General features: G+C 43.1%; 1 long non-coding RNA gene across 1 annotated transcript in view; it reads left to right on the top strand.

The window, feature by feature from the left end:
- LOC127002255 (uncharacterized) overlaps positions 1-19,403 on the top strand; it is a 342,113-nt gene that overhangs the window by 48,143 nt on the left and 274,567 nt on the right. The window contains exon 2 of the long non-coding RNA XR_007755928.1: positions 12,362-12,417. This is a non-coding gene — a long non-coding RNA (uncharacterized LOC127002255). The remainder of the gene's footprint in view (positions 1-12,361; positions 12,418-19,403) is intronic.

Below are 19,403 nucleotides of genomic sequence, written 5' to 3'. Positions count from 1 at the left end.
GTTAGCTGACGGGGCGTGCAAACCTAACTGGCGGATCTGCAATGCGTCCTTTAATATACTCCGGCGTTTTTCTCCGTTCTCTCTCTCTCTCTCTCTCTCTCTCTCTCTCTCTCTCTCTCTCTCTCTCTCTCTCTCTCTCCTCGCATTCCGGTATTATTTCGTTATAACTCTTGAAGGAAAATTATGCGTTTAATAAAATCTGGCTTCGTATTAGCTTTCTTTTCCCCTTCTTTTTTTTCCCCTTTTTATCAGCAGCCGCGTGGAAAAGAAGGGGAAAAAAATCCGGGTGACTGACACTCGTGGATTGTTTCACTTTCATTTTTTTTTCTCCGTTTGTTTGTAGCTCTGAATTGCCTGCGTATGTCGGTTAGCGTTTGTTGTTTCCGCTTCGTGTTCTGTTTTTATGTTTTTCCCCGGGACTGCTGCGTTGAAAGGGAAAAAGGCTGGTTGTTAGCGGTGGATAGGTTCACCCGCGCATTCTATTCCTGTTTTCCGCTTTGGCTTGCCGGCTATGGATGCGTTCACGTTGGTGGGTGATCATTGGCTCTCGCTCCGCACGTCAGCTGTTTGTTTTTTATTTCAGCAGTCATGTTTTTCTTTGTGTGTTTGTGTTTGTTTGGGGTGTTGATGCGAGCTAGCTACTCTGTCTCCTCATAAATGTCCTTGGATGTGTGTTCGTCGGTTGGTGATCATTGGCTCTCGCTCCGCACGTTAGCTGTTTGTTTTTATTGAAGCGGCCACGTTTTTATTTGTTTGTGTGTTTGTTTGTCTGGGGTGTTGATGCGAGCTAGCTACCTTGTCTCCTCATAAATGTCCTGGGATGTGAGTTCGTCGGTGGGTCATTTTTGTCTTTTTGTTTCAGCCGTCACGTGTTTGTGTGTTTGTTTGTGGTGTTGATGCAAGCTATCTACTCTGTCTACTCATCAAGGTCATGGTATGTGTGCTCGTCGGTTGGTGACTATTGGGTTTCGCATCGCACGTTATTTGTTTGTTTTTGTTTTATCTGTCATTGTTTGTTTGTTCGTTTGTGCTACTCTGTCTACTTACAACGGTCCTGAATGAAGGCGTCTTGCAGGGTGTGTGTGTGGGGGGTGGGGGGTGGAGGGGATGGCGTGGTGTTGCCTCAAGGATATTGGACGCCTAACTCTTGTTGTTTTTCTTTGCGGACGTTGTTGAATAAATTATCGAGTCGCATTGTGCTCCGCCGTCACTGCTGGGTGGGCTCTGAAGACATGTGGAAAGCGAGTCTCCTTGAATGACTATTATGTGTCAGTAGTGATTGCTTTCTGCTGCTATTGATGATGATGATGATGATACAAGATCGCGTTCCCCCTCCCCCTCCTTCCCCCCGTTCTTGTGAGCCTCGGTTTCTGTTATTTTTTATTGCTTATCTTTGTATGTGTGTGTGTCTGTGTGTGTGTGTGTGTGTGTTTCATGTCTGCGAATGTTAGGAATCAATATATAGAATGATTTGGGTTCTTTATAGATGGTTGGAAGAATTAGTGATCTGTTGATATTATTATTATTATTTTATTATTATTATTATTATTATTATTATTATTATTACTATTATTATTATTATTATTATTATTATTATTATTATTATTATTATTATTGCTGCTGTTACTGCAGTTGTTATTAATGTTGTGGTTATTTTTATTTATTTTGTTAGTTAATACTGGTGTTATTTTTGCTGTTCTTGCTGCTAATGCTTTATGGTAGTGATGGTGTGAGGATATAAGGGAAGGTGTAGTAGTAGTAGTAGTAGTAGTAGTAGTAGTTGTAGTTGTAATAGTAGTTGTTGTTGTTGTTGTTGTTGTTGTTGTTGTTGTACCTTAGTGTTATGACCTTCGTTTAACATGGGTTTAAGGATTGAATAAGAGAACCTTCTGGCCATTTCTTAGAGAGAGAAATAAACGAAGGCTACAGAGTAAGGCTAATTGAGTCTCCCCTCCCAGAAGAGCGAGTAGAAGGAACATAGGGTAAGACATAAGGTTATTACGGGGCTACTTTTTCCGTGGTCGAAGATTGTAAGGTTTTGTGTAGCCACTTTCATGGTTACGAGTCTCATAGGTAAACCATTGACTTCTTCTGTTCAGTACCTGTAACACTTTTGCAGAGCCTCGTCAGCTTGAAAAGACATGCCTGATTTTCTGAATATTCTAGCGAATTTATTTTTCTTGGTGCGTGAGGTAGGAAAGATTTTTCGTAAGGGAGCCAACTTGCTATTGCGTGAGTTTATTGAGTTTATCGAGTTCCCAATCTTGGTCTTCGTTTGTGCTCTGTCGGCGGCGCTGAGTCAAATTATTCCCTCACAAATCGGCGTCATTTATTGGCTCTCCACCAGCTTTGTGCCAACAGAACTTATGCTTTAAGAGACGTAACTGTCGGCGATCATGTTTCCCGATAAAATAGAGATAGATAGATAGGAATAAGTCTGAATTAGTTCAAACAAGTGATATTTCATCGTAAATTATTGGAATAAATGAGGGTAAAAATGGAAGCGATTAATTTGTACGAGTAAAAATATGTATAAATGGCATAGCTTTGAATCTTACGTAAACACAACATATATAAATTGCACTCGTGAAATTTTAAGACTATTTTTGTTACTACCACGACTACTACTACTACTACTACTATTATTAAAACAACAACTACAACAACGCCAAGACATAATATCAACCTCAACAACATCATCATCATTAACAACAACAGCAACAACAACAAAAACAACAACTATAACAGCAATCCCAGTAAAAGCCAAGTCAGGCGTGGGGACGGAGGGAGACACGTAGGAGCATCCCATCCTCTGCAGTTAGTGAGTTAGTGCGTCTCAGCAACCTGCGTTTGGCGTGGGCGAGCGAAGGGCGACAGGGCGAGGGCAAATAAATGAAGTGGCTTGCATTTCCACGTTAATTAATTCATATACATACATCGAACCATCAGTAATTCATTGATGACGTGTTGAGGCTGATATATCGACACCATTCGCAGGACTTAAATTAATTACGTTATACAAGTTTCTGGTATGTGATGTGTGTTATAATGCTGTGTTGTATTGTTATGCGAGGTACACGAGTTTGATATTAATGTAAAAGAGTTGTTTTCGCACGAGTTGAGCGTAGCGTAATACGATGTTATGCGGGAGTACGTTTGGAGTTGGATCATGTTATTAGGGGAAATGATTTTATAGTACTTTATTTTCATGATTCATATTGATACCATAAACTTTCGTGGTCACTGTTTTTTAGGAGCAGCGAGTAGCGGGCTTTTTTTTTTATTATTGTTTTCTTTTTTTGTGTGCCCTTGAGCTGCCTCCTTTGTTGTAAAAAAAAAAAAAAAAATGGTCTCAGTAGTAAAAGTGGTGGTAATTATAATGAACACAATAATGGTTCGTTGTCATCACGGAACAAAACAAATGACTACCACCAAGTATTGATTTATTCACAACCTCTTGTTAGCTGTTTTTTTCTCTCTACTAACGCACTATAATTTCCTCGGTCAAAGTATTGTTGTATTCCGACAGTTTCTTACGACAGGAGAATAGTCGGAGGAGAGGTGTGAACGTTGCAAATTTGGAGTGAATGAACAGAGACAAGGAGACTTTTTCCACATGGCCGCTTATTCAAAGGGAGCTCCTAGAGGGAACAAGGCGTCAGACAGAACTTGAGGCAGCGGCACCCAAGCAGTTCTCGCCTACACACCCGTCGCGTCCCCGGCATGCTCAAAGCGGTTGTCAAGTGTTTGTGCGATTGGTAATTACCGTTTGCCAGAGTTACAGCTTGGTCTTGAATTACAGTCGCCGGCAACTCTCTGCTATCAGAAGAGAATTTCTGCGGAATTGAATTATTGGAGGAGGATCCAGTTGGACAGGCTTGGCTTTGGCGAGCACCACGCTTAGCCTCGTTATAAACATATGTCTGCTTTTAAAACTGCAACTCGAAGCGACTAAAGGTGGAGTTTTGTCAGTGATGATGCGAGGCCTAAAACTTAAGAGAAAACATTATGAGGTACTTGGGCAGAACGCAAAATATTATCAGTACTGTGCCTCATGTATTTTCTTGAGTGTAAACATAAGTGATATAGGGCCATATTCTTAAACAGATCAGCGCCCAATCCCACATATTTGACAAAGCTTTGGTAGGAGTTCTGAGCATTACGTGGGGTAGCTTAATAACCCTGGTGGTAGTTTGACCCTTCTTCTGTAACATGAACTTAAAAAAAACACTCATGAGACCTCGATTGATCTCCCTTTCGGCCTTTGAAAATAGTTGATGTGAGAGGCGGAAGCGTTTGATGATACCGACCTTAGTTTTCGTTGACGTGCCATTATTGCTGATGATCTGCCTTCTCACGGGACGAGGGACGCACCAGAGGCTGCCTTCTGAACAGGAGAATCATGATTGCGCCATTCCAAGAAAAAAGGGATTACAAAGCATCACGTTGTTGTGAGTTCCTGCGGTGCATTGGTCTTCTGCTCCTGATGAAGTCGTGCCAAATTAAGAAGAAGAGGAACAACAACAGGAGGAGGAGAAGGAGGAGGAGGAAGACAGGACATGAGAGTATCGCTTTGCCCTCAGGGAGAAGAGCAAGCGTCTTATTCACCTGTGTTCTACTACTGACGGTTTCTTCGTGGTAGCGATAATAATAATAATAATAATAATAATAATAATAATAATAATAATAATAATAATAATAATAATAATAATAATAATAAGAATGAAACGAAGAGGAAGGAAAAAAAGAAGAAAAGAAGAAGAAGAAAAAGGGGAAGAGAAGAGAAAAGAAGAAGAGGAAGAGAAGACGAGAAAAAGAAGAAAAAAAAAGGATGACGTGGAAAGAAGAAAAAGGAAAAGAAGGCGACGAAGAAGAAAAAAAGAAGAAAAGAGAAAAAAAGAAAAACGTAGAAAAGCTAGAGCACAACAACAACGTCTGGCTTTCATCCTATTTCCCTGCGTAACTTTATTAGTTCACCTTCGATACCTTTCTCGGAAGGTTGTTTGGTGTTAGAAACTTTTTTATAGAATTACCAAAGACTTCGGGGCAGGTCAATTTGTCGCTGCCTAAAAGTTAATTGGATTTGTCTTGTTTTCAATCTTACGTCTTTTTATTAACCGTCGGTAAAACATAAACATTTTTAGTCATTTATTGGGCCTCGAAGAGCTTTGTGCCGATAACATACTGGTTGAAGATGTATAACTGCTGGTAATTAGGTTTTCCAGTAGGAGAGAGAGAGAGAGAGAGAGAGAGAATGAACAACCGAAAATGAATGACCCACTTAATGAGAAGCAAAAATTCCAGTGATTATCTAGACAAAGACGGAGAGAGAGAGAGAGAGAGAGATTGGAATAGTGTAAAGGGAAGGTTTAGTCTCAGCTTTGTTAAATCGGAATAAGAACCTTTTTTGTCGTCTATTCCCCCCCCTCTCTCTATCTCTCTCTCTCTCTCTTTTTTTTCTTCTTTCTTTATTTTTACATCTTACATATTGTAAATGGGTACATATATGTCGATGAGCGGGCAACGGCCCGCCGCTGCTCTCTCTCTCTCTCTCTCTCTCTCTCTCTCTCTCTCTCTCTGCTTTTCCTCTTGCCAGCTCCGTCCTTTCGTTTAATCTTCATTCTTCCTCGCCTTCATATCCTGGCGCGAAATTCAGGACCGTCTTTCTCTCTCCCTCCCCGCCCAAACACCGTGACGTGACCCCGATTTAAGGCTGGCCAGAAGGAGTGCCCTTTCAGCCCCGGGCGGGAAAAATGGACGAATGTGTAACCTGTGTATAAATTAGCAATAGATCCTCCCTCTGGCCTGCTATATTTCTTGCCCTTTTGCTTCTCTCTCTCCCTTTGACCTTCTGCTTCCTCCTTCTCCTCCTCCTCTTTATGGCTCTCCTTCTCGTCTTGCCTTTCTCTCCCTCTCTCTTCTTCCTTTCGTGCCACATTTGCCTTTCTCGACTATTCGTACGTTTTGGAAATGCTCGAGGATGCTATAAGAGTAAAGATGTAGGTGAGTGGATGGTGCAATTAGTCTTTTTTTGTGAGGGAATGAGTCAAAGGAAACTTGTCTTATTAGAACTATACGTAGATCGTATTGCATGTAGACAGAGAGCTTTAATATCCAGAGTACAGGTTTTCTTGGATGTAGTTTATATTTATTCTGACTAAAATATGCTGCAAAAACACAGTCCTTTGTATTGTTATTTTTTATCCTGATTTAGAATGGGTGCTAAGAAACAATTCGTATTTTTTTAACGCGAAAAAAAAAAGGAAAAAACTCACTTCATTTTTTTATTTCTGTATTTTGACGTTACTTTGGAGCAATAACTCATCTCATTTTTATTTATTTAGTTATCTTGCTGATGATGTATTGCGACAGACTCTACCATTACTGTATTATTTTGAAACTAATAAATTGCGGAGATTCACCCTTTTATATTCCGGCATTGTCAGGTCAACATGTAGCGAACAGTCCGTTGTTTTCCCGAGCGTTTGGCCTTGAATATGCATCAAAGCCTCGGGGGCATGTATTGCCGTGACAAGTCTGCGTGCGGGGAGGCCAGACAGGAGGCGGCACTCGGGCTTACAGCGCCTGACACCTCCCACCAGACGAACACGACAATGACTTTCTCAACACGTTTAATACCTCGGCCTGAGCGACAGACGGCCTCGAAGTGTCTGGCTTCTTTCCAAAATATCTTTCGTGGAGTGGGATTGGTTATTCTTTTTCTCTTTTTTTTCATAGCAGGAAGTAGCTCAAGGGCAGAAAAATACAAAACAAACAAAGAAAGCCCTCTAGTCGCTGTTGTAGTAATGAAAAAACGAAAAAAATGTATCTCCCCCAAAAAGGTCAATTTCGGATGAAGAAGTGTCGTGATAGGACACTCCCCTCTTCATGTGTCAGCCGGCAAAGTTCAGATTCCCATTTTAAGATAGGAAAAAAGAATATGTCGCCTTTTTTAATTCGAAAAGGTGCATCGTGTTATGTGATAGGGTATTCTTTACGCTAAGAGAATATTTTTTGCAGGGCTTCTGGTTCCAAATATCAACTTGCTACAGACGTCAATCATTCCTCGAGAATGTCTATCGTGAGGTGTGTAACGAAATAATTTACAAGGATGATATATTGATATGAGAAGAAAAGTCTGTGACGGGGCGTCCTTGGAATTCTGATGGCATATTTATAATCTCGTGACTTTTTCGTAACCTTTTCTTTCTTGAGAACGAAAGGCTGCGGTGACCGTCTACTAAGTTTAACATAAAGCCAAGTATCTGGGTCTTTATATCCTTAATTTTTCATCTCTGAACTTCGCAGACGACATGGAGAGGGCGACTCAGGTGTGTGTGTGTGTGTGTGTGTGTGTGTGTGTGTGTCGGGGTAAATTATATGTCAGTTAGTCTTATATATGGTGAGAAAGAGGCTTATCCATATCATCACAATACCGGTAAAGAATCATACACACCACATCCACCTTTAGACCAACAACCCACAAACAAAATTATGGCTGTCTTATCTGGATGGAGGGCGGCTTATCCTTATGGCTTATGGTGAGAAAAAGGCTTATCCATATCATCACAATACCGGTTAAGAATAATGCAAACACACCACATCCACCTTTAGACCATCAACCCAGTAACTAAATTATGGCTGTGTTATCTGAATGGAGGGAGGCTTATCCATACCATTCCAACATCGATAAGGAATGATAGAAACACGATATTCACCTGTAGACCATCACGCTAAAAACTATTACGGTCGAGTCCTATTTTGAGAAGAATGAGGCTGCCCTTCCACCTCTCTCCCTCCCCTTGACATCCTATCTCTCCGCCCTTACACCTGCAGCATCTTTGTCCTCTTCATCTCCAGTCCTCCATTTTTCCTCCCCTCCAGTCTCCCCCTTCTCACTTTCTCCATGATATTTTCTTCCTCACATATTTTCTTCTTCCCCCCTGCGCATTGTTTTTCCCTTCTTTATCTTTCTTTTTTTCCCTCTCTCATGCATGTATTTTATTGTTCTCTCCCGTTCGCTTTGTTCCTTCACATTTCCCCCATCCTGGCTTCCCCACCTCCCTGCCAAGGAAAGAGGCAAGAATTGGTTCACGAATAGGCTGGTGAACGAGTGGAAAAATCGAGCAGACACGTAGTTGATGTAAACACAATTGAAAGCTTTAAATGGAGGTTAGATTTATACGTATGGATGGGAAGGAAATTTGGCGAAGAACCCATTTTTAGGAGGTGCCATATGTAGGTCGTCTGGCATCTTGTAGTCTGCTTCTATCTTTGTGTATTCAAATGTGTGTGTGTATGGGGAGGGGGGGGTGATGTTCAGGTATGTGTCAGGTGTGTCTTAGGTGCTGGGGCATTTTTAGGAGGTACCATATGTAGGTCGTCTGGCATCTTGTAGTCTGCTTCTATCTTTGTGTATCCAAATGTGTGTGGGTGTGGGTGGGGGTTGGGTGGGCAGCGGGGCGGGGTGGGGGTTGATGTTCAGGTATGTGTCAGGTGTGTCTTCGGTGCTGGGGCATTTTTAGGAGGTGCAATATGTAGGTCGTCTGGCATCTTGTAGTCTGCAACTATCTTTGTGTTTCCAAATGTGTGTGTGTGTGTGGGGGGGGGGGGGGGGGGGGTTGATTTTCAGGTATGCGTTAGGTGTGTCTTAGGTGTTGGGGCATGGCGTGTAAGCGTGCTTCTCGCCGGGGACACCGTCAAGGCTGTGCTGCTGACCATTACCGGGAGATCAATAGCATCACTTATTCATCCCAATGGCCCTTTCTGACCGCTGCTCATATTGTTGCCCTCTACGGTTATAGCTCTGGTCTGTTGCCTCTCCTCTCCTCCTCCTTCTCCGGCGCTGCTCCCTGTAATTGAATGCTCTTGTTATCGACTGTAAACAATCACATTATAAGCCGATTCACGGAACACGCCCTAAACATTTTTCAGTATCTCCCTGTCATATGTTATTGGTTTAAGATATAAGGGTCAATATATGTGCGATAAATCCTGCCTCCCTGGACGGCCCTTTGTTGTCCAGCGGTGAGCCACGGCGATTCAAAGGAGCAGAAGCAGGAAGTAGTACATGAGGAGGAGCAGAAACAGCAGATAGAAGGGCAGGATTAGAGGGAAAAGGTGAAAGCAGGCGTAGTAAATGGAGCAGAGGAAAACAGAGAATAGGCAGCAGGGAAAGGACAGAATCAGCAGATGTAAAAGCATGATTAGAGGCAAAAGGCGAAAGCAAGTGAAGCAGAGGAAGCAGAGTATAGGAGCATAAGGGGAATTAGGGAAAGGGCAGAGGCAGCAGGGGTAGAAAGTAAATCAGGGGAAAGAGAGAACAGGAACAGCAGGAGAAGAGTAGAGACAGCAGAGAGGACAGGAACAGCAGGGGGAGTAAGGGAAAGTTTTTTTTACAGGGGAATTTTGCCGAAGCTCAACGTAATTTCCGATCAAAGAAATAATAATCATGCAATTCCTATTTTTTTCTCCTCACACAATTTGATGACTAGAATTGCAGCATCGTTCACTCACTCGCGTCTCCTTTGTTCTCATCCTGGTAATTTTTTAATGTATTTTTTTCTACCTCATCAATCCCCGTACGTCAGTTTTTGTGAGTCTGTGTTGCTGTTGCTCGTGATGTTTTTGGAAAAGAGGTAAATTTAGCGGAACATTGTCAGGGTTGGTCACACGGCGGTTTCATTAGTTCAGTTTTCCATTTTCATTCATTGCCTTTTGTGTGTGTGTGTGTGTGTGTGTGTGTGTGTGTGTGTGTGTGTGGTGTTGTTATTTTTGTCATGTGTGTTGCTTTGTGTTGACTCTGATTTGGTTCCTTTTATTACTTCTCTTTTTTTTTTTTTAACTCATGTACACTGATTTTTTCCTGTCTGCCTTTAAAGTGGCGTAGATTCTGATTGCACTGAGATATTGTTTTTCTTTAGTATTTGTTCTTTTATCTTTTGTGGTATTTCTCTGTGCCACACTTGAATGCAGAAGCTAGTTTATGTTCAATGGCCATTTTGTTTTAATAATTCTCAGCTTATATTGTATTAAGAGCACCTACCCCCCCCCACCCCACCCACCCACCCACACACACACACATTAAGAACTGACGCTACTAAACGAGCAACAGTTCACATCAAACAGTATACTTTTTCTCTTCTCTGTTTTTTCTATACATCTGAATTCCATTACTATACGATTCTCCTTCGCTGGCAGACAACAGACAGGCATCACTGATAACCTTCCCTTGCCGCTGGTGCACTGATAAGGCTGAAGTCCCTGACAATGGTACATTAATGCTTTAATTAGGCGAAACAGTGCAGTGGAGAGGCCGTGGGTTCTTGGGTTTCTCGTATGGACTAGCGCGAGGTCGGGCTTGCATAGGCTGGTGCTGGTGCTGGTACTGGCAGGAGGTATACGAAGGTAGAGGCTAATGGGATGCTGGATACTGGTGTGTTTACTGCCTGGACTGGTGGTAGGCTTAATCTCGCAAAGGTTGAGAGGGGTTAGTGGATAAGGATGTTTTCGTTAGGATTATGGGATGTGATACGAGTGGATATGTGTTGGTTTTAGCTAGGTTCGTGGATACTGGTCGATATAATGGCTGGACTGGTGGTAGGCTTAATCTCGCAAAGGTTGAGAGGGGTTAGTGGATAAGGATGTTTTGGTTAGGATTATGGGATGTAATACGAGTGGATATGTGTTGGTTTTAGCTAGGTTCGTGGATACTGGTCGATATACTGCCTGGACTGGTGGAAAGCTTGATATCGCAAAGGTTGAAAAGGGTTAGTGGATAAGGATGTTTTCGTGTGGATTATGGGATGTAATACGAGTGGATATGTGTTGGTTCTTAGCTAGGTTCGTGGATACTGGTCGATATACTGCCTGGACTGGTGGTAAGCTTGATATCGCAAAGGTTGAAAAGGGTTAGTGGATAAGGATGTTTTCGTTAGGATTATGGGATGTAATACGAGTGGATATGTGTTGGTTTTAGCTAGGTTCGTGGATACTGGTCGATATACTGCCTGGACTGGTGGTAAGCTTGATATCGCAAAGGTTGAAAAGGGTTAGTGGATAAGGATGTTTTCGTGTGGATTATGGGATGTAAAACTAGTGGATAGGCGTTGTTGGATAGGCGTTATCGGCGTGTGTATATATAAAAAAATAACACGATATAGGAAAGCTTGGGAGAAGGGTTTGTGGATGAAGATGTTTTGTTTTTTTGTTAGAGATATGGGATGTAAAACTAGTAGACGGGGGCTGTTGTTGGCTGGAGTGGTTGATGAGTAAGACTAGATTTCGAGATATGTGAATAGGATAGGTGGATAAGGTTCTCTGTTGATAGTATTATTTCTTGTAGGACTTCGACAAATCAGGTTGCTTGTCTGGGTAATTGGATGTTAAACTAATTGGTATGCGTTGTTGGTTGGACTGGATTTCGAGATATGTGAATAGAATAGGTGGATAAGGTTCTCTGTTGATAGTATTATTTCTTGTAGGACTTCGACAAATCAGGTTGCTTGTCTGGGTAATTGGATGTTAAACTAATTGGTATGCGTTGTTGGCTGGACTGGATTTCGAGATATGTGAATAGAATAGGTGGATAAGGTTCTCTGTTGATAGTATTATTTTTTGTAGGACTTCGACAGATCAGGTTGCTTTTTTTTTTTTTTTTTTACGTTGATTGCCTATGGCATCTTCTTCTTCAGGTGGGGCCTGATGGTCGGCCCAGCCCGTTCTGGCGCAGGCGAGTGTTTATAGTGGCGCCATCTTGCATTGGCTCATGCTGCCCCCGGATCTCGTTCTTGATTCGCTTGGACGGCTTCCTCTAGAGTCCGGGTTGATGGGTGGTCTTCAGGACAGCATGTGGGTAGTTTTAAGCCACTCGGCGGTGACTGAAAAATCCGAGTGGTAGCGTGGGGATTCGAACCCGCGTCGTCCATCACGCGGTGAATGTGGGTCCAGTACGCTACCACCTACGCCACCGCCTACCCTTATTACTTATTGGACCAGCACATATAAAACTGATTAACAGAGGATGGCCTGCTGATTGGACTAGGGGATAGAGAAGACTTACTCCTGAGGTAGGCTGATGAGAGGATTGATTATGGATTGACTACGGATTGATTATGGAAAAGGTGGATATGGAGTTTTTGGAGAGTTTGATTAATATAGAGCAAAAAATTCGGAGCGATCATGAGTGTAATAGAAAGACGGAGAAAGATTTATCGGTGGGGCTGTAAATTACGTGGCAGGCTGTTGGTGGGACTGCAAATGAAAAGAGTGTAATAAATTATCTAAAATATTCGTATTCAGAAGCGTTTGGACTTGACACTAATTACGTGTTCGATTATTTACGGGTTTTCTTTCTCTGCAGATGTCGTTCGCAACCTCCTGTGCCGGCCCGCATGAGCTCACCTGTCCGCCGTCCAGGTAACGTGACACGAGCACAATGTTGAGTTATATTGTTTAGTTAGTCAATACATTTCTTTAGACACAATTTTTGGCCACCCTCACCACTTCTTTTCGGCATCTCTCTTTGTTTTTCTTCCTTTCTATTTATAAGAACATCGTGTCTTTTTATAATATCGTGTCTTTTATGATATCGTGTCTTTTTATAATATCGTGTCTTTTATAATATCGTGTCTTTTTATAATATCGTGTCTTTTATAATATCGTGTCTTTTATAATATCGTGTCTTATAATATCGTGCCTTTTATAAGAACATCGTGTCTTCTTGTGTGTTCAGCCATGAAGTATATCTCATTTATCGAAAAATAGCATAGATACTGACCTTCGAAATTACCCAAACTGGCCACCTAAGTTTTCCCTCCAAAGAGTCAGCCGCCTGCTACTATTCGATAATATGTTAAGGAGTTGTTACCTGCCCTGCGCCGACTTTAGGGAAGGGGGGAAGGGGGGAGGGTAGAGAGAAGAATTGACGGTCGAGGATGTAGGGTGTAGTGAAAAAATGACGGGCGGGGTCGGGGGGGGGGGGGGGGAGGGAAAGGGCGGAAACCTGGCACCATGGAAACGCAGGCAACAGAAAGCCTATTGGCTCATTACGAGGTTGCGATTTAATCTGCTCGACAGCCTGGGGCCTGGGAGATGAAAGCACCGACATGGAGGAGCAGATGAAAGCGCCTCGATATTGAGGAGCAGATGAAAGCAACTCAATATTCAGTTTACTCCCGACGCAGCGAAGTGACGGTCGATTCTATATTTGAAGGAGTTGATAGTATTCGCATTTACTACTTCTGAAGGAAGATTGTTCCAGTGACGGATGACTCGGTTTGAAAAGAAACTCCTTCCGATGTCTGTGTTACATCGACTAGACTGAATGGGTAAACCGTTATTTCTAGTTCTAAGGTTGGTTTGCAATTCAAAGAAATTGGAGTAATCGACGTTATTGAATTTTTTTAGATACTTGAAGACTTGAATCATATCTCCTCGTAGGCGTCTTTTCTCCAATGTAAAGAGATTGAGTCGCTTGAGTCGTTCCTCGTACGGTTGAGCCCTTAAGGTTGGTATCATTTTCGTGGCGCGTCGTTGAATCCTTTCCAGTAAATCAATGTCCTTTCTGTAATTAGGAGACCAGAACTGTACTGCATACTCGAGGTGCGGTCTTACCATGGGAGAATTGACCGGCAGGGTGGCAAGGGGGAGAGGGGCGGGGGGTTCTGCGCATCAGTTATGAGGAGGTGAGGTGCTTGGTGGCTGCACACTCACGCCCTTCCACCTGTACGTGTCCAAGGTGTATGCTACGTGGAATAAATGTCGCGTCACTGTCAGAGCACGGGGGTGGGGGTGGGGGTGGGGGTGGGGGGCTGAGATGACCATGCGTTAGGCGAGTCACGTTGCATGGCCGGCGTGCGGGAGCCGGCCGTGCCATGGGAGGCTGTGGTGCGGGCTGGTCATGGCGTGTAAAGGCGGCGTTAACGCAGGCGTATACCATAGCTTGGTCCCGCCGGCCTCGTTAAGGTGGCAACGGGCTATTACAGAAAACATAGTGACGCTCGGCTGGGGATAAGATTAGGAAAACAACAACACGGCGCGATAACAGCTGCTGCAGGGAAGGAAACGGAAAGGAATGCAGGACAAAGAAAGTGAGAAAAGTAATTAGAATTTGAGTGGAAGTATTCCACATCGCCTAATTACCATGGTTTTACATGAATCAAAATAACTGCATTTGCATTAATATATTTTCAATCGTTTAATCCAACCTTGGTAGCGTAGTTCATAACAACGGTGGGTCTCGCCAGGAAGTCTTACGGCAGAGTGGCTTGGCCCTCGGTGTTATGAACTCGCTCAGCACGAGTATATTGCGTTGTCCATACCTGTGCAGAAGGACAAAGATCCGGATCTTCAAGTCGCTTGTGCTCCCTGTCTTACTCTATAGCTGAGGGACATGGACACAAAATAGTGACTTGGAGAGGCGCATTGATGCCTTTGGTAATAAGTGTCTATGCAGAATCATGGGATATCGCTGGAATGACTTTGTGTCAAACCGTCGACTACTCTGTTAGACTGATTTGACATACATGTATATAACAACGCCAACTTCGACTATACGGCACGTGGCACCCCAACCAGAAGTCGACCCTGCTCATCGAGTTGTATCTGTAAGAGACAATACGCCGTGGAGAAGGCCAAGGAGTTGCCCACAGAGATCGTGGATTGAGCAAGTAGATAGATTTTGCCAGGAAGTAGCCTACTTGGGATGAGAAGGGGGCCAGCATGGAGACTTGCCAGGAGAAACCCCCGGCCTTGGCGTCGTAGGATGGGCGAGACGACGCACCCCCCGGCATATTCCCCCATTGATTGATTGAGTGAGTCCTTCCTCACGTTCAGAAGCTAACATTCAATAAAAAGAACCCACTGAAAATAAATAGATAAAAAGATATGCTATTCCAGCTTGAATTATTAATTCCTGGGGATGTAAAACTCTCGGGGAGACGCGTCCAACTCTGCCGTCGTCCCTCCCGTCCCTCGAAGCGCTACACAGCCTCGTTGACGCGACACTCTGTAAATCAAACCTCACGGGAGAGAGGAGCGGCCTTGTCACCATCACAGTTTTTTTTCCTTTTTGTACTTTTTTTTACACCAGAGGATGCAGTCAGGGCAAAAGATAAAAAGACGACAGCGAAAAAAGTCCTGCAAAACCACACCTGCTGCTCCCTGAAGGTCTTTCCGAGTGCTCGCTTGGTACTGAGGCTCGTGTGAAGTCAGCACTCTAGGGTTGTGAGGAAAAGTGTGGCATGTGAGTGTGTGCCGGGCGAAGAGTTTTGAGGGAAAGGTGTGTCGTATAATTAAACCTGGTGAAGGGTTGTGAGGCAAAGTGTGGCATGTGAGTGTGTGCCGGGCGAAGAGTTTTGAGGGAAAGGTGTGTCGTATAATTAAACCTGGTGAAGGGTCGTGAGGAAAAGTGAAAGGTGTGTCGTATAATTAAACCTGGTGAAATGTGAGTGTGTGCCGGGCGAAGAGTTTTGAGGGAAAGGTGTGTCGTATAATTAAACCTGGTGAAGGGTTGTGAGGCAAAGTGCGGCATGCAACTGTGTACCTGATGATATACATTCTTGAGGTCACGGGTATTTTTTTTTATGTAGCTTAAATTACGACTAGTTTCTTTTTTATACATTTACATGCCATATTTTCCCTTCGTTACATTTGTGTCAAGTGTCTCAGTAGCGAGGTATCTGAAAAAAAACCAGGCATTTTGTTCTCTCCATTAAGGTTATCAGCTGGTTATGGTTATGATGATGATAGTGATGAGGGAGATGAAAATAAAGTGTTACTACTACTACTACTACTACTACTACTACTACTACTATTATTATTATTATTATTATTATTATTATTATTATTATTATTATTATTATTATTATTATTATTATTATTATTATTACTACTACTACTACTACTACTACTACTATTATTATTATTATTATTATTATTATTATTATTATTATTATTATTATTATTATTATTATTATTATTATTATTATTATTATTATTATTATTATTATTATTATTATTATTATTATTATTATTACTACTACTACTACTACTACTACTACTACTACTACTACTACTACTACTATGATTATACCAACATCAACACAAACAACATCGGGTAACAGCATTCCCAAACCGAAGGGAGTTTTATTCATTTCAAGTGGCGGAGGTTTTCGTCATGAATAATTATTAATTAGAGCCAACGTAATACACGAAGCCAAATTAGGAGCGGAAATCCAATTATGTGAATGCAGTCATTAACATGCCATTATTTTTATGATAATTTAATCGGAGGAAGAAGTCTAAACGAAGTGTGTGTGTGTGTGTGTGTGTGTGTGTGTGTGTGTGTGCGTGCGTGCGTAACTGGAGAGAGAGAGAGAGAGAGAGAGAGAGAGAGAGAGAGATGACCTCTTCATATATGCAACCCAGAATAGAAAATGAAGGACTAAATGGAGAAGAATAGTATAGAAGAAGAAGGAAAGACTAGAGAATGAAGGAGGAGGAGGAGGAGGAGGAGAAGGAGGAAGAGGAAAAGGAAGAAGAGGAGGAGGAGGAGGAGGAGGAGGAGGAGGAGGAGGAGGAGGAGGAGTAGGAGGCGGAGGCGTCAAGGCGAAGGAAGAAGAGGGAAGGGACAAGATGAAGGAGGGTGTTTGGAAGACGAATAGATCTTCCCACTGCAGCGCGAGTAGTATTTGGAGGAGGAGGGAGAGGAGGAGGAGGAGGAGGAGAAGAAGAAGAAGAAGAAGAAGAAGAAGAAGAAGAAGGATACATAGAAACTAACTCTCTCTCTCTCTCTCTCTCTCTCTCTCTCTCTCTCTCTCTCTCTCTCTCTCTCTCTCTCTCTCTCTCTCTCTCTCTCTCTCTCTCTCTCTCTCTCTCAAGAGGAGGAGGAGGGGGAGGAGGAGGAGGAGGAGGAGGAAAGAAAAATAAAGAGAAGGTCTGGAAGATATAAGAGAGCAGGCTCAGGAGAAAGTGTTTAGAGAGGAGGAGGAGGAGGAGAGGAAGGAGGGGAAGCAGAAGAAGAAAAAGAAGAAGAAAAAAAAAGAAGAAGAGGAAGAAAGAGGAGGAAGAAAGGAACGAGAAATCGGAAAAAAGAATTGATAAGAAATAAAAATAATGGAGGATGAAATTTAAGGAGAAGGATTCTGAACAAAAACTAGAACAGACCGAAGCCCGAGGTATGGTGCAACAGAGGATCCAAGATTTGAGCGGCCGCCACGACTGATATCCGGCGACGCATTCATTATCACTGCATCGGTGCATCATTAGTGGTGATCGGCTGCACTTGAGGTCGTCGGGAGAGAGTCACATCGTTTCATGGTGGCTTCCGAAACGCCTTTGAAGGAGTTTCCAGTGCAGCGAACACCTGGATGTTGTTCAGACAGGTGCAAGGGAGGTTTCCGGGAAGGGTTTCGACTTACTTCGCATTGATGTCTGGCATGTCTTCCCTTGTCTGTATTGAGACACAAGAAAAGCTTTCATTTTATACATCGCTGCGAGAACTTATTGCCTCATTTCTCAACATCAGTGCAATAATAGCTACAGGCAACACGTTCTGGTGCTTCTTCACAGCAAGTATGAGACTCAAGTGTTGAAGATTTCCTGTGAAAATTTGATGTTGGTCTCTCATTGAGATTGTACTATATAATCGCTAGAACTTGAAGATCCAGTTTCGAATCCTTATCTGTTTAGAAAATACTTCACATGCATTACAGCAACATTTTGTGATGCCTTGCTGGTGTATTACGATCAGCTGACGGAGTCCGGCATCTTGTTTACCTCTGAACATTCCTCATGGTCGCCCCATGGAGAGAGAAGGCCGCGACACACAAACACAAACACGAACACAAAGCTGACTTGCATTTTTTATACGGCTGAGTCCCCTGGCGGGGACTCAGCCGCCCCCGGACGTCATGGTTCTGACACGCTCCAGCACGCCAGGTTCACGCCCGACGAAGCACGGAATTAATGACCTATCGACACATGGCTGAACTCTGAGGACAAAACTTTGCTCATTACTTGTATGTAACAAGGCTCAGCTCGAGTAATAATGAATGCCGATAAAAATTACTTACTACCTTTGACTCGGCCGAATTTTGAAGACAAAGGACTTCCTTTCGCAAGACATTTAAAAAAAAATTCTGTCAGTAATAAATAAGTTGAATGTTAGTAATGTAATCATGATAAATATAATAGATCAATACCTATATACTTGTCGATAGAGACACATAAGGCAAGCTTTCATATTATTACATCGCTTCGAGTACTTGAGCTTGTAAAACTGGTCAACAACAATAACAACAACAACACAGCCTCCACAACCAAACCCCCTAAATAACCACAACCACAACACATAACTACCACTTTCACTATCACCATTGCCACCTTTGCTACTAAACCTGGACTCCCACCACCACCACCACCACCACCACTAGTCCTGCCATCACCAGCACCAAAACTGCAGTCTTTACCACCCCTTCCGCCTTCCCATCCTCTTTAACCACTGAGGCTCCTCCCTCCACCCCCACCACTACCCCCACCCCACCACCATCATCACCACCAGCACCACCACCGGCAACGAATTAATTAACCAAACAAAAGCGACCGAACAGCAACAAAAGGATAAAAGAAACACGCATTGGAAAACGTGAAAACCGTCTCCGATAATTAAGCATCAGCAGTGCAGGTGGATGGAGGTGCAATTAGGCTCTAAACACTAATCACTGGGGAATTACGTCAACCCTAAACCTCTTCCCTCTCCTCCTTCTCCTACTCCTTCCCCCACTCCCCCTCCCCAGCCACCACTTCCCCTCCCTCGTTTCCCCTTAGCTCTCCTCTCCCTCTTAGGTTCCTCGCCGTTTTCTTTTTCGAATGTTACGTGTTTGATTCCAGCTCTGCAGCGTCAGTTACCTTGCTTGGGGGAATGCTTTGCTCACCCATAATCTCCTTCCTATAATCCAACCATTTCAAATAGTCCGTTTGGGCGATGGATTCCTTGGGTCCCTTCCTCCACTCTGCTCTGCCACACAGCCCTAACACCTATTTTTCCCTCTCATATGTTACCTATAGCTAACATATGAGAGGAAGGGATAGGTGTTGGGACTGTGTGGCGGAGCAGAGGGGAGGAAAGGACCCAAGGAGTCGAACGCCCAAACGGACTATTTGAAATGGTTTGGCTATAGTAAACAGGTTCTTTTCTTCTAACGCAGTTCAGTGTCTGCCTCAAGCGATGGATAACTTGAAGAAACCGTCATCTGTCTCGTTTGCGTGTTTACTGTCTATTATTTTTTGCTTCGGACACATTAATCGCCTCATCAGTCCTCGTCTGTCCTCATTTCACGACTTTCATGACCTCTAACGATGGACTACCTTAAGAAGCCATCACCTGCCTTGTTTTCGTGTCT

Source organism: Eriocheir sinensis, chromosome 2, assembly GCF_024679095.1.
Source record: "Eriocheir sinensis breed Jianghai 21 chromosome 2, ASM2467909v1, whole genome shotgun sequence".
Lineage (NCBI taxonomy): Eukaryota > Metazoa > Arthropoda > Malacostraca > Decapoda > Varunidae > Eriocheir > Eriocheir sinensis.
This window is presented reverse-complemented; position numbering and strand designations above follow the sequence as displayed.